We start from the raw sequence: 15,058 nt of genomic DNA on the forward strand, positions 1-15,058 counted from the left end.
TAAGAATATTTCTCATTAAAGAGAAACCCCAAAGGATTTTGAACCAAATTCCAAGTCAACCCTTCAAATTACACAGAGACCATCATGCCTAACACATGAGTTAGCTCATGCCAGCAACACACCTCACATGTTTCTAGCACGCTGGGCTATCTGATGAGGGAGAGCCAGGAGAGTGTGGGTCCATGTGGCAGAGGGCTCAGAGGGATCTATGGAGCACAGCAGGGTCCTGCAAACCAGGGGTGGGTGTGCAAACTGTGACACACTGGGATCTCAGAGCGCCCTGCAAAGCCTAGGATGAAATTTCCATCAGTGTAGGTGGCTGCACAGAGAGGTTAAACACGCACCCATGGTCCGCTGAAGAGCTAGGAGCAGAACTTGGAAACCTCCTGAACAATGTCCTTTGATAAATTCTCCATGTCCTGAAGGTGCCCACGGTACAGGAGTGCCTGGGTGTTATATCCAGACCTCACAAACCTTGAAGCAATGTACTTCCCTCGGAGCCATAGTGTTGCAGCCAGCCACGCGTGCTTTTCCCCTTCCAGCCAGAAGCTCCAGGCTTTGTTTCACAGGTGCTCTCAGGGCTGAAGTTCATTCTGCTTCACGGACCCTGGTCTGATCTCTGCCTCTTCCCCATCCCCGGTGCTGCCGAGCTTTCCTTCCGAGGGCTCTGGTGGGATGCAGCCCCCCTGGGTGGGGAAGACAAGTGGATTTCAAGCAAGCGTAATTCTCCCTCCCACCTTCCCCGGCTGAGAAAGCACAGATGTTACCTGTCGTCTTTTCCTCCACAGCTCCGACGCAGGAGCCCGGATCCTGCCAGCCACTAATCTTCCCTGCCTCAGGGCTTTCCTGACAGAGCAAATGATCTGCCAGACCCAGCTTAATGGAATTGTAATTGCCAATTAAAAGCTGTCCTGTTAATTGCAACAGCTTGAAGGTTTGAGTGTGCATTCATGTGGGCGCGTGGGTGCATGAGCCGGTGCGAGTTCCTGAAGTCTCTGCTGCTGAAATTGATGGTCTACCCACAAGGAGGTGAACTTGGGAATAACCAGTGTCTTGGGAATTTTGCTGCTGTTGAAACACCACCCAGAATGCCCCTCTGGCCTGTTCAAAGTAATGAACAAGCTGAAAGGCAAGAGGGGAGGACGAGCAATGTGAGGGGAGAGAATCTGGCGTCACTGATGGGCAAAGCAAACAGGAGGAGCCATCCGAATTACCATCAGTCCAGAGGGTGAGCTTGATGGATGCTGGGGGAAAGCTATGAGAGCGAGCTTGCAGATTTACTAATGCAGCTAATATATTAACGAACAAGGTCTGATAATTTATCGCACCTCTGTAGCTTCCAGCGTTGTTTGTCCAGACCCGACAGACTTGTACTGTCAATCCGAGGGACTTTTCAGCTTAGGTGAAAAGAAAACACCTGAACAGAGGGAAGAAAATTGATTTTTTTCTTGCAAAAGCAAGAGAGCGGAAACCATGCATTTTTTTTACAGGAACAAGCCGCTTTTGAACTCTCTGCAGAATGACAGCCTGTCTCCACTCCTCCCTTGGAGTCCTGATTTCCCACTGCTATGCGTGCAACTATTTATACCTGTGCAAAGCAGGTGTTTGGCTGTCCAATTCCACGGGGCAATGCCCCTCACCCACTGTTCCCTGTGTAACAAAAAAGATACATGGAGGCAGGACACTTTGGGTAGGAATTTGGTCTGCAAAAGACCAACATTCAAACACTTGGGTTCTTTTTCCAGCTCTGCCACAAACCCTTTCTTTGACACTGGGTGTGTTGCTTAAGGTCAGGTTTGCACAGAGATTTGGGCCAAGCTTAATTAAGCTCTGGTTTTGCACACAGATTTCATGCCAGCCTAACCAGAGGGGCTAGAAGAAAAAGCAGGCAATATGTTACACAAATGGCAAGTGGCTTGCAGTATCTTCCTTGAAGCATTCCATATTGTAATCTGTACTACAGCCAAGAACATAAGGCCACCCAAGATGGAAACCCATCCCCATGATGTGCATTGTCTCTCCCTTTCACAACCAAGAGCAGAATCTCTCGCTGCTCTCCTCGGGCCAGGATCAGGCCCCTGAGCATGGAGACAGGATGGGTGGGTATAAAGAGGTTACTAAAAAGCCATGGCTGTTTAAACCTCATTACTTATAGAGATATGGATAGCTCAGCTACACAGGTCGTTATGAAGACAGTCAGCATTTCACCAGCCTTTGCCTTGACTTCTTTCCTACTCCTGTAGGCTCTAAGCAAGGAGGTCTTCTTGGGTGAGGGCGACCCTGGAGGTATTCAAAAAGCGAGTGGACAGGGTACTCCAGGGCATGGTTTAGGGGGCATGGTTAATGGTTGGACTCGATGACCTTGAAGGTCTTTTCCAACCGAAATGATTCTATGATTCTATGATTGAAGAGCACAGATCCATTCCCATGGATTCCCATCCATGGGGAAAGGCTTTTCATGTTGACCACTCGGACTCTTTCCAAATCCATTGCTGCTTTCCCACAGGGCTGTCCTGAGTGCCTCCCCTCCACACCAGCCAGCTTGGGACCCTGCTGAGTCAGGGTTCACTGCTGCCAGGAGCCTCCAGATCTATAGGAAGAGGAGATTAGCTGTTTGGCTGGGGTTGGGAGGCATTCATCAGCCTGCACATCTCTGGTCAAGCAGAGTCTGAGGGGCCCATTTATCAGGGAGCTGGAGAGATGTGGTGCTGTCAGGGGACAGTTCATCGTTGTGTGATGTGGCTTCTCTTGCTCTGGGGTTTGCCTCTTCCCTTTCCATTTTGAACAGGGACAGTCTGTACAGCAGAGAAATCGCTGCATCTTTGCTGTGCTTGGACTGTTCTTCCAAGGAACAGACACTTCTGCACTTTCCCCAGTTTTGTCCTATTTTTTTTTCAGTTGCACCTCACCCCATCCCAGGAGAAGGGTCTCCATATCCACCCACTGAGGAGGACTGAAGTCCTTCCTCAAGGTAGGTGTTTTCTTTCCCTCTTAATATTCTTCTTCAACTTTTTTCTTGATGTCTCATCTTCAGACTTTGAGCTGAGCCATGAAGTAAAGTCTCAGAGCTTCTTTATGCGTGATGACATCTCTGGAAGAAAATTGGAGACTTTCCTCCTGAATCTATGTATTCTGGGCAAGAAGCCAAATGAAGTGCATGGCAGGCTGAAAAAAGATCCTTGAAGACCTGGTCAGTTCACCAGGAATGGAGGCTCCGCCACCTCTCTGGACCTCTTTTTCTTTGCTTAACCGCTCTCATGGGGCTTCAGGGTTGATTTTTTATATCTAATTGGAATATCCCTTGCTGCAACTTGTAGCCATTGAGAACGCAGATGACGTTATGGCCATTCCCTGAGACCCTTTCCACTACAAAAACAGGAGAAGGGGGGTTTTTTACCCCTGGGATTGCTGGTATAACCTGCTTTTGCTTTGAGTGGTCTTGTCCAGTCTCTCTCCCTCCCTGGCTAGCAGGATCTGAGCCCCTGGGCCACTTCTTTGTGCTAACATCACTAGAAGCCGCCAGTCAATGCAACAGTGAGCCTCTGTGTTTTGCTTTGGTGACTGCTGCTCTCTAGCCAAGCAGTCACCCCACGAGCGTGGGACTCAAAAGAAGGCTGATGCATGGTTTAAATGGCACCTAGATATCAGCCTAGGACATTTGGGGCAGCATCACTGTGTTTTTTCCCCTGCTCCAAGTGTGATCGTCTGGTTCACAGAGGCTGGATCTTGGCTACTCCTTTTCTGTACGGGATGTTCCAAGTTTAGCCTGGAGTTGCTCACAGCTTTGGCTCGTGCATTGTAATGTGAAGGGAAGGACTACCACAAATCTTCAATCTTTCAGGTGAAGGAGCTTGGGGTGATTACGGCCTTTAAACAGAGGAGGAAACTGGCCTGCCAGTGTGGCCTGGGACACAGGTCTGTCAGGACTTAGCTCAGTGCCCCAGTGGCCCAAGCAAACATCTCACCAGTTTCTCTTCCACCAAGTGCGTGCACCTCCTGCAGTGTGAGCTAGAAAGCTTTTAACACAAAGTCCCTGCCCCAATACCCCAGGGGTGCCTCAAGAGGCTGGAAGGACTCATCGACAATGTGGCAGGCCCTGTTCAATAATAATCTTTTCAAACCTGGAGGGCTGTTCTTTACATTGCCTTGAGATGACACTACATTGACTGACGGCTCCTTCTCACCCCGCTCACTTAAATCCTGAATCAGCATCATGTGCATTTAGCCAGTTTGATGTGTCTGTAAATGCTGGCAGTTTGGGATGAAGGTAAAGCATCACCATGCAGCCTTCTGCAGTCCTGACAATCCTACCAACAGCCCCCAAATCAGTGACTGAGTCATCCAAATCAGGAATCTACCTAAAAAACCACAGCATTTTCAAAACAGAAATCAATGTTGAGTTCTTTTTTATTTGATTACCTGTCTTTGAGTCTGTAAGATCCATATTTTAATGTGTTTGTTCACAATTAGGTCAATTAGACAATTAGGTCTAGAATGTGACCTTATAAAAATAATAATGAAAAAAAAATTACATATAAACATGACCGAGGAGCTGGTGCTTTAACAAAAGGCAGACGCTCCTCATATATCAGATTGTAGAGCTGTGGGACTGCTTGCCAGGGGATGTTGTGGATTTGGTTAATGGTTTCAAGAGGAGGCTGCACACATTCTTGGAAAAGACATCTACTGAATGTTATTAAATAGACAAGTGACAACAGGCTCAGGAAATCCCCTGAGCTAAGAACAGCTGGAGCCCAAGAGACTGTTAGAAAAGGTATCATATGTTTGTCCTCTCCTTAATTTTCCCATTGAAAGAACCTGCTTAGGGCCAGCACTGGGAAGAGGGCTCTGGCCAGGGTGGACCCTTTCTTCTGCTCTCATAAATCAATGATGTTGTAAGACCACAGATAGGTCTCAGGAGTGACCATGCTGACTTTGGCCCTTTTGACAGTCATTTCATCATCAACTTGTTAGAGCTATTTTTAACAAGGGTTCACAGCCCCTCAAATTCGGGTGTTGGAAATCAGACTCAGCAATGCAGAAACACGCTAATCTTGTTAAAGCAATAAAGCACCAGCCCAAGGCATCAAAGGGGATTCATTTCCCTTTTGTGTAAGCTCCAGAGAAGACCTCCTTTGCCTAATTCTCCTTTGCCTGTAAGCTCTTTGGTGGGTGACTGTATCAACGAGGCCGTAGAAAGTGTTTGTTATATGGTGGTTTCAAGAATTTTAACAGGTCTTATCTCCCCTTCTCTGTGCACATGGACATCCTTGAGCTCAAAGAAGCCTCCACAGGGAAAGCTACTGGGCTCTGGTCTCACCTGGAGTGCTCAGACACTACTGTCTCAGTGCTGGTGGCGGGCCCCAAGTTCATATCGTTCTCCTCTGCTGATAACCTACTGATACTCTGCTGATAACTCCCTGCCCACCTCAGAAATGGATCCTGGTGCTTTCCCTCTTTTCTCCCCTCCCACATCAGCATCCTGCATCCTTGCAAGCAAAACGCTGTCACTGTTTCCTCAGTGGCACGAGAAAAGATCTCATGGGATGGTTTAAACCAGTGACTAACAAGTTGCTTCACCTTAGGGGTGTTTCGTGAGCATGGAGGAGGCAGGTGGGTGGAAAAGGATTATTACTATTTGACATCCTCAGCCCTCAAGTTTCTCCTGGGTGCTGGGGAAGGCAAAGGGGTGATTTACGGTGGGAAATGTTTGTACAGCACTGAGCACTGGGGACACCTTAGTCCCGGCCAGGCTCTTCAGCTCAGCTGCAAAACAAATTAAGACATAAGTGTAATGAGCAAGACTGCTACCTACCAGCTGCGAACGGTGTGTCCAGAGGCACAGTGACACCACACCACTGGCATGGCTGGGGTACAGCTATACAAGCCAAAATAAACCTCTTTTGGGGCTAGCTTGGCTCCAGACAGGAGACAGCGATGCACATACGGTACTGTCCCAATCTCATAAAACCTTCTGGACTGAAACAGCAGCTGCAGAGCCCTTGTGATCTCTCTAGAGCATCCCGCAGGGATCATCTTAGCCTTAAAAAAAATAAAAATCCTTCTCCCAGGCATTACATACCCCAGAATCCCAGACGCATCCCTCCTGCTTGTCGGCACTTAACTGAAGTACCTGACTTCAAAGTATTTTTGCCCTCAGCTAATTCTATATCCAATGGAGAGGGTCAGGCAGAGAGCCAGCACAGCCTGCTGCTTCCCAGTTATAGGGTGTGCTCTCAGCTCCTTTGGATGGGCTGGACCTGCTGCCTGATAGTCCCTCTCCCTGCAAAAGGGTGCCCAAGGTCTCCTCCAGGTTTGTAGGAGAGGTGTCCGGAGGGCACAGGGCTTGTTAAAACAAGATACAAGCTTAGATGCAAACATCCTTGCAACCTCAGAAGAGTTGCAGCGATCCTGACCTGCTCTCTCTCACCGGCTCAGGTCTGTGTCAGCTTTTTCTTTGTTGTTCCTTTAAGCAGCTTTTCAAATTGATGCTATTGAGAAAAAAGTCTAAAAAAAAAAAAAACCAGAAAAGGCTTGCAAGGCATGGTGGGGACTGGCCCAAAGCAGGCTGGACTCTTTGTTGTGGTCTGTCACAGGGTCTCAGCTCAGGGATGAGGCCCCACGGCACAGAGCTTTGCACTCATGGAGAGCACTCTGTCCCATTTATCCAGCCCTGCCTTGTGTCCCCAGTCCCAGCCAGTGCCTCTCCTGGGGTCCCTCCTCAACTGGGATCCCGCAGACCTGTACCACTGGACACAGACAGCCTTTGCAGTCCTATGCATGCTGGCAGGAGCCTCCACTCACACACACACAAACACGCGTGCACTGACACATGCACGCTCAAGCAGGTACACGCAAACAGAAATTGCTCCTCCAGCCTGCAGCCCTTGTGCAGACATCACACAAGCTTGCGCGGACCACACACACGCGCATATAGACACCCCGATGCCAAATAAACTGCTTTTCCACCCTCTGCACCCACACATCCTCCAGCACCCACCCTATGCTCTGCTGATCCAGCCCCACACGTGTGTGCAAACCTGCCGTGGGGGTACAGACCCCCCCCCAACGCTCCCTCTACCCTGTGCCTCGCACCTCCAGCTCTACCAATGCTCCTGGTGAAGCCAACCTCGTGGGAATCTTCCTCGCCCTAAGACCCGCTCCTAAGGGGGAACAAGAGGGTGAGGATCCCACCCCACAGCCTGCACCCAACCCTTGCTCACCCACCACCACCCCAACCTTGCAAAAAGGCTTTACCAGCCCTTCCACCCCGCACGTATGTCTTCATTTGTCCTCTTCTCCTGCAGCCACTAGACGGCAGGTCAGGCTCGCAGAAATGCTCTTTCCAACCAGGCAGTCGATGGGCTCATTTGTCCCAGCTCCCCCAAGTCGATGGGGCTGACACTCGGCAGTCAACGCTCTGATTAAGATGCCACAGTTGAGTTAAAGCGCGCATTAAGATTTGATGAGTAATTGATCAGCACATCAACAGGGACGCGGGGCTGGGGAGAGAAGGCGAGGCTGCGGACACCTGGGTAAAAGCTCCAGTTGCACGCACGGGTTCCGTCTTTAAATAAAACTTATTAGGGAGTTTGAATCTTAAAGGGATAATGTCGGGTTTATATGAGATGGGACTGCTATGGAGCCGCTGAGTGCAATAAACAGGCTTGACATAATATAAATGGTGATTTAAAATTCTGGCTCCCTCGTATCCTTCGAGGGGCACATCCAGACGGAGCGGGAGAGAGGGGGCTGGGCTCAAGCTTAGCCAGATCACCTTTATACCGATGGGAAAGTGCTGACATTGATGGATTCGTTCCTGATTTTACACCAGCGTAGCTAGGTGTCTCTCACTGGACCGGGAGGTATAAATAGGCATGTGTGTGTCTGATGCAGATATTCAAGGCTCCAGCCTCTCTCTTGCCTTTTTAAATTGTGCAATATTTTGTGGCTGGGGAAAAATGAATGAGAAGTGACTGTAAAATGGTACTACCTTGCTTCACAATTCGATCAAAGCCACACTTGTGCATAAGTGTTCGTAGAAACAGGGACTTCACTGCCAGCCCACCAGAAAAAGGGTTTCCTTTAAACTCTGTGCTGTCATGGGAAGATAATGTAAGTAGATATAATATACCTATAATAAGAATACACAATTCTTGCAGAGAAAGTCTGATTTTCTTTTTACACACCCACCCATACACTCTATAATAAACATGCACATGAAAATGTACAATAAATCCTGTGCATCGTAGGTGAAGGAAAATCTGTTGTAAATCTGTGTCTCTTCCTTGTTCTTAAGGAAGGAAGATAGAAAAAGACCAGGTCCACACCCTGCAGAGAAATAATAATGTTATAAGCTGCCATAAGAATAAATTCACACTTTTCCCCACCAAAAAAAAAAAAGCAAAGTCGTTCTGTGCTCTGGCATTTGACTGCCCTTTCCAAAGGATTTTCTGTTCACTTTCTGCCAACACTCAAATAATATCTTGATTTGGTGTGTGGGGCTCACTTCACTGAACCCACCGAGCTCTTCTCCCACCCACAGTTGCAGGAACACTTATGTGGCCACATGAGCATCACCCTCCTGGGAAGGGATTTGGGGTTTGTTCTGCCAAGGAGGTAAATAATTACAGTGCAAATCGATTATTGAGCATTGAGGTAGGGTCTGGCTCTTCTTTTCTATTGCCTCAGCTGTTTTGGCTTCAGGAGACTCACTCCAGCAAGGGGGAGGTGGGGGGGTAACAGCACAGACCGAGACACAACCTGTGTCATCTCCTGGTGCTCCCCCCCTTTAAGCTCCATCTCTTCATTTAGGTGGCAGGATCCTGGGAGCAGACATTATTTTCTTACCGAGGGTTAGCTCAGCTCTTACCAAGTGCTGGGCTGTTTTCTGACTGTGGCTCTAATGTTCTCATTAGCACAAGCAGTGATAACCAGCACACATCTGGAAAACTCCTGGGATATAGACAGCATTAGGCAGAAAAGCACTGATGACCCTCCTGAAGAAATAGTAAAGGCTTGATTTCTTTTTGCAAGGCAGAAGGACTTCGAACCAGCTGGCACGTGAAGTCCTTTTTCTTGCACCCACTGGTTTTGGTGTCTGAGAGCCCCAAGGCAGTGGTTGCAGTGTCCAACTGCACCAAGAGAGATGCCTAAGAAGCAGGGACACATTTCTACCCAATCGACCCATTTGCTGATCATTAATCACATTTGCATGTGGACTAGTCTCACATCCATAAGTGCACATGTGAAAAAATAACATCTTAAAAAAAATTCTCTTAAAGAAGACTGGGGAAAACCCACACGGGAACCTGGAATTATTTTTGGAGCAGTTGTCTAAGTGTGCAGCACGTCATTTTGCTGGAAAATGACATTTTATTCTGCTTGAAAATCCTGACATCTGGAAATAGGTTTGCATTCTGAAGCCAAAAATACATATAAGAATTTGAAATTTATCCTCAGAACAAAATCAACCTGGAAATATTTTGTTCTGATGTTACACTGTTTTAGTTCAGTCAAATAAAAATGTTCCATCTCACTAGCAATGAAACATGGCAGAAATCTTAACTTTATAATCCAATATATTGTTAAATCCAAGGTTTAACTATAAACACTCGAAGAAACCAGGATGCCTCGGCAGAGCTAAAGCAGTATGTTTTCCCCTGGCATTACAAAATATTTTGTTGCTTTGAAAGCGAAGCAAGACAGTTGAAATAACTCATTTCAATATTTTTAATATAAAAAACATCGCCACAATCAGCCTGATCCCAAGACGATTTTTGACAAGAATATGTTTTCCGGTAGAAAATTCCACTATCAAAAAGTGTTGACCAGCATTTTGTGGCATTATCGCAAAGGCACAGCTTCAAATAATACTGAGATGGGTATAAGCTGCATCTCTACAGACTGCAAGATTTTCCCAGGTTTTCACATCGGAGGGGGGAAGGTACCTGCGACGAATTCAGGGCAGTGGAGAAATGAGAGCCGGCCAAGAGCTTGGGCTCCGGCTGAAGACTAGCAGCATCATGAAGCCTGTCCTAAAATAAAAGAAGAGCTCCCAAAGCTAAAATTGAGGAGAAAAACAACTCCACAGCAAGGAGAGGGTGAGAGACTGAGTCATGACTGCTCTCCAGGGACATGAAGGTCAAGCACAGCTGAGCCAAAACCCCGGCCAAGCCAAAACCCGCCGGGCTGGCACGGACGTTGAAGCTCTGGGCTAGGGCTGGCGGCAGAGATGCCCCGGATGGTCCCAAATCAGCCTCAGTTTCCCTCCTGCTCTTTATTTTGTTGATGCAACGTTTACCCAAGTGCAAATCCAGATTTGGGGTTGGAAAAGCAAGAGCAAGAGAGGAAACTTCAGCCCTTGTGCTGCGAAGAGGTTCTGCTGGGGCAAGGGCAGTTTTCTGCTTTCTTAAGGGAGCCCAGAAGAACCAAAAAAAAAAAAAAAAGACAAGCGTGCATGTATCTGGCAGTTCAGTCTGCTGAGAACTGTTTCACATCTGATGAGATCACCCAATTCACCAGAAAAACAGACATTAGGTAAAAATCGCACGAAAGCACTGCAGTCCTAATATTTGCCATCACATCTTGCAAACTGTTTTTCTGCTGGCTGTAAAGGTAGCTAGAAACAGACGCAGGAGGTCAGTAAAAAAAAAACAAAAAAACCCCAAAATCCCAGGATTCCAGAAGTTGGAGCTTTCTCTGGGGGAAAAAAAAAAAATTATAGAGGTTAATTTTATTACGGATTTTTTTGAAGTCGTCATACCCTGAGGCAGGACGGTGCAGGGGGAATTAGCAGTGCCCTGGCAGTGCTCTGCGGGGCTGCGGCAGGGAACAGGCTGGCTTATCTGCAGCTGCAATTGAAGGTGGCATTTTGAGTGTGCAATTACGCACATCCTTTCTTTTCTCATCTCCGCCAGCTCTTTCAGTCCTGCTGCTCCTGCTAGTATTTACTGCTGAGGGCGGCTGAATTCTGTACACTGCCTGCTTGGCCTGAATTTCATCACACACACACACACACACACATATACACAGAGCATCCCACCTCCATCTGAATGCAGAGGTGGCAAAAAAAGAAAAAAAAAAAAAAAAAGCTAGCTCTTTGTTTTACAGCCATCTCTGTTTATTGCACAGGGAAGGGAGGGCTGCCACGGTGGGGCGGGGGAGGAAAATTGGGGAGCACAGAGGAGACATGGGGGGAAGAGAAAAGGTTAAAAACTGCCAGGTTTCATGTAAATCTCACTGCATTTTTTTTTTTTTTTTCTTCTCTCTCATACCTCCCCATTAGCTTCAACCCTGCCTGCTCCAGTGGAAATTTCTGCTAGGGAAAGGTGGGGTTTTTTTCTGTTACAGCTGTGCTGGCAGCACACGGGGTTTGTGCCTGCACAGGAGCAGTTTTGGTACCCTGGAAGCCACCAGACCCTCCCTGCAGCTGCGATGTCTTCAAGACCCCTGGGCCATCAGAGGTGCTTGGAGTTTACTGAGGGCTTATTCTTCTGTCCCCAGAAGCCCCTTTTTTGCAAACCTTGCAGGAAAGCCATTCCCCTCCCTGCAACGTCCATCCCTTTGGTGGATTTGATAGAAATCAAGCAATGTGTTGCAGTTATTTTAGGGTATTTAAGGGTACTGGTAAAGACGGTTTGGGGGACAGAGTTGGCCAGGAATAAAATTCTGGCCTCTATGGTTTCTCCTGGCTTCTTAAGATGCTTCACCAACCTGGTTCATAACGCAGAAGGGTAAAATGACATCAGAGCCACAGCTCTGGCCTCAGCAACCACATGGATGTGGGGTGACCCCCAGATCCCTGCACCTCTCTTGCTGCTCCCCATAGACCAGGGCTTTCCAGCCATGCCAGAGACACTTTCTGCTCAGTGGTGCTCTACCAAGGAGGGTCAGGCAGTGAGAGATCAAAAGAATCAGCGAGAAGGGACCTCTTAAAATGCTAATAAAAAAAGCAAGCCCATTATTTGAGGAAATAATAGAAAAATCCATGAACTCTCCATCATTTAGCAGCTCTAGCCCTGGCCAAAATGACAACAGCAGTGTCCCACCCTCCCAGGGACATCCCTCTGTGACAAGAGGGATGCAGAGGGGACAAAAATATCCTGGTTTCCTCAGTGGTGGATGTTGCACCCCAAATCCAGCCAGCCCTTGGGTGAGTCCAACCTGTGCCAGAACAAGGTGGCCGCGCTCACCCCTTTCCCACAGCAAACAAAGCCAAAGGACGGAGCGAGGGCTGGAGCTTTTCCCCCTGGTTTCTCCTTGCACAGCAAAATGGTGGTTCCAAATGCTGGTTCCCTTCCAGCATCCCTTGCATTTCTCCTCTGTTTTGACTTGAAATGTGACTTTGGCTTTCAAGTTTAAAAGAAGAGAAACAAGAGCTGACACTTGCGTCAATATGAAACAACAGTTTTTGCCTCATTTAGACTTAGCGCCACGAGTGTTTCTGCTTGCTGGTTTTTAAAAAGGAAACAAAACAACATTTGACACTGAGTGCTGGGTATCCCTTTCTTTCAGAAAGCTTTTCTGCAGCAAAGCTTCCTGTTCACATTCACAACAGTGATTTAGGTTGGTTGGGGCCCCTGGAAATCTCTGCTCCAATCCCCCCCAGCTCAAGAAGGGCCAACTTAGAGCAGGTTTTTTTGTACTTCACTTGTGAAAAAAATGCAATTTTTAGTTCAAAAAATTATCCAGAGGATTTCTAGTTGCAGCTTCTCATGGGAAAAACTCTTCCTCTCCTGCTCTGTGTTTTTGGAAGCATCCCAACGCTATTCAACCGTCTAGAAGCTATCAAAGTGAGGACTTTCATTAGCAACCACTAGCTCCATCCTGGCTGACTTACCACTTCATGTGGTCATCTGTATCATTCCTAAATCTCACTCAGAGTTTGCTGGGGATCATTTAGCAAATGACTTTGCGTTTGCAGTCTGCTCCCCCAATAAAATTTTCTGTGCTTCTAACCGCAAAAGGAGGCAGCGGGTGTGCATTAAGCGCAGGCATGCTGTGTGTTTACAAACACATCCAAACACTGCGGATCAGCTTTATGAGCGCCGTGCACGGCAGCGGATGCAAATTGGTTTAGCTCAGTCAATGGAGTCGGAGCGTTTCGCAGTAGCCACAAGACCTGGCCCTCTGCATATTCCTCTGCAGCGTATATTTATCTAACTAATCTTCAAGATATTAGCGATAATCTTTGCCGTTTTCCTTTAATGAATGGCTGACATGCTCGCCTGAAGCTGTTACTGTAGAGACCACCAGAGAGAAGAAATCAGATATCCTATTTCCAATCGTTTATCACTATCAGATCAGGGACGGAGCTTTTTCCCCTGTCTCTTTCCTCAATACCTCCTGGCGTGTTCGGTTATTAACCTCACTTAGCCTCCAGCAGAGCCTGGGAGACCAAACCAAAAAGGTTCACATTTTATTCCCCAGCTGCTCCACACCAGAAATCTTGGGGCAGAACAAGATAAGGAGGGAGGGCAAAGCAGGACGGGGGAATCCTTAAAGATCTTGGCCACAAACGGGGTTTTCTTTAAACCATGTCACTCACCCAGTGACGCAACCTCTGCTGAGTCGGGAACCAAGGAATTACTCGCCTGTTATCAGCTCCCCACCAAGGGCTGTGATCTCATTAGCTCTCCTAGACTAACGAAAGAGGGATGCCAGCCAAGGATGCTGCAGGAGCAGAGGATCATGGAGCAAGGGATGCTAATGGCCACCACGCTGCCACGAGCAAGACAGTCTTCCCAGCGAGGGGACTCTGTCTCTGAGTTAATATCCCTCCAACAGCCAGGTTTCCCCCACAGCCATCCCAGTGCACAGCCAGAGGGTGTCTTCTTTCAGAGCACTTCTATCCAAGCCTGTATCCCACAGGGCTGCTAAAATCCCCGAGTTAGCAAGAGCTGGTGCCACAGGGCTGACCAAGTTCTGTGTCCATTAACCACTTAACAAAATTCTTTGTGCCTGCCTCCACCTCCAACACATTAGAGTTAATGCTCTTCCTCATTTCCAGGCCAAAAGCCAAGGCAGATCTTTGCAGAACTGGTTTCCCTCCTATCCTTGGAGTATTTGGTTTGCAAAAGGCTGCAGAATGAGCACTGCAGTCATCTGGTTTAGTCTGAGCTTTCTTACCCCCACACCTGCATCACACTCTGGCTAGGAATGTCTAGAAATATCCACAACAGCCCTTCTTCTTAATGCAATCCCATGAACAAATCAGAAGGCATCAGCTCCTAAGTCCTCCATGCAAAATCTACATGCTGTGCTCAGTGGGACCGCAAATGCTTACACTTTCTTGCTGCTTTGGGGTTGCTTTTCACCTTCCAAATGGCATCTGGGATCCTCGGTTATTTCTAAACTGCAAGACATGGGAATGCTTCAAGTTCCCAAGCCTCATCACACACCCATTGCCGTCTCCCATCTCTGTTTTAGGGTGAACCCTAGCACATGTTAGCCCACCTCTGCTCCGCACCCTGGCTTTACTCTGTTGTCCAGCTGGAAACCTAGTTGCTGGAAGCCAGCATGCGGCGACTGAATTAAGCGCTCAAGCTATCTGTACAAGATTCCGTTTATTTCACAAAAGAATCAAACTTATATATGTTTCAACAAAGATCTAGAAAGAACTAATGGCATACAGCCAATACTACCAACACAGGAGCACATATCTGGCTCAGCTGGGATGTTTGCCAGTCCTCAGAACAGTTAAAGATAAAAACATTCCATACACATACTCATGACTGTCTTCAGCCACATCTTCCCAGGCATACACAAGGCCATTCTCCAACCTGACCTTGTAAAACTAGTTCTTCAAAGGCTTGGCAAACATGCAGCACAACAAATTCTAATGGTTCACTCGAAAAAAAATGCCAGGTGTTCCGAGCTGTTCCCGCACAGCACATCCCTCAAATGGATAGCAGAAGGGCCAGGAGCCCAGGTTTAGTAGATAAACCTGGATGTGACTTTTTGGGATACTTCGGATCATCTGGACACAAATGACAAGCACTTCTAGATGCCCATTCATGCTGGCTGCTGGCAGCATCACCCTCCCAGGAGCCATCTC

The sequence above is a fragment of the Harpia harpyja genome, chromosome 5 (genome assembly GCF_026419915.1).
Source record: "Harpia harpyja isolate bHarHar1 chromosome 5, bHarHar1 primary haplotype, whole genome shotgun sequence".
Classification (NCBI taxonomy): Eukaryota; Metazoa; Chordata; class Aves; order Accipitriformes; family Accipitridae; genus Harpia; species Harpia harpyja.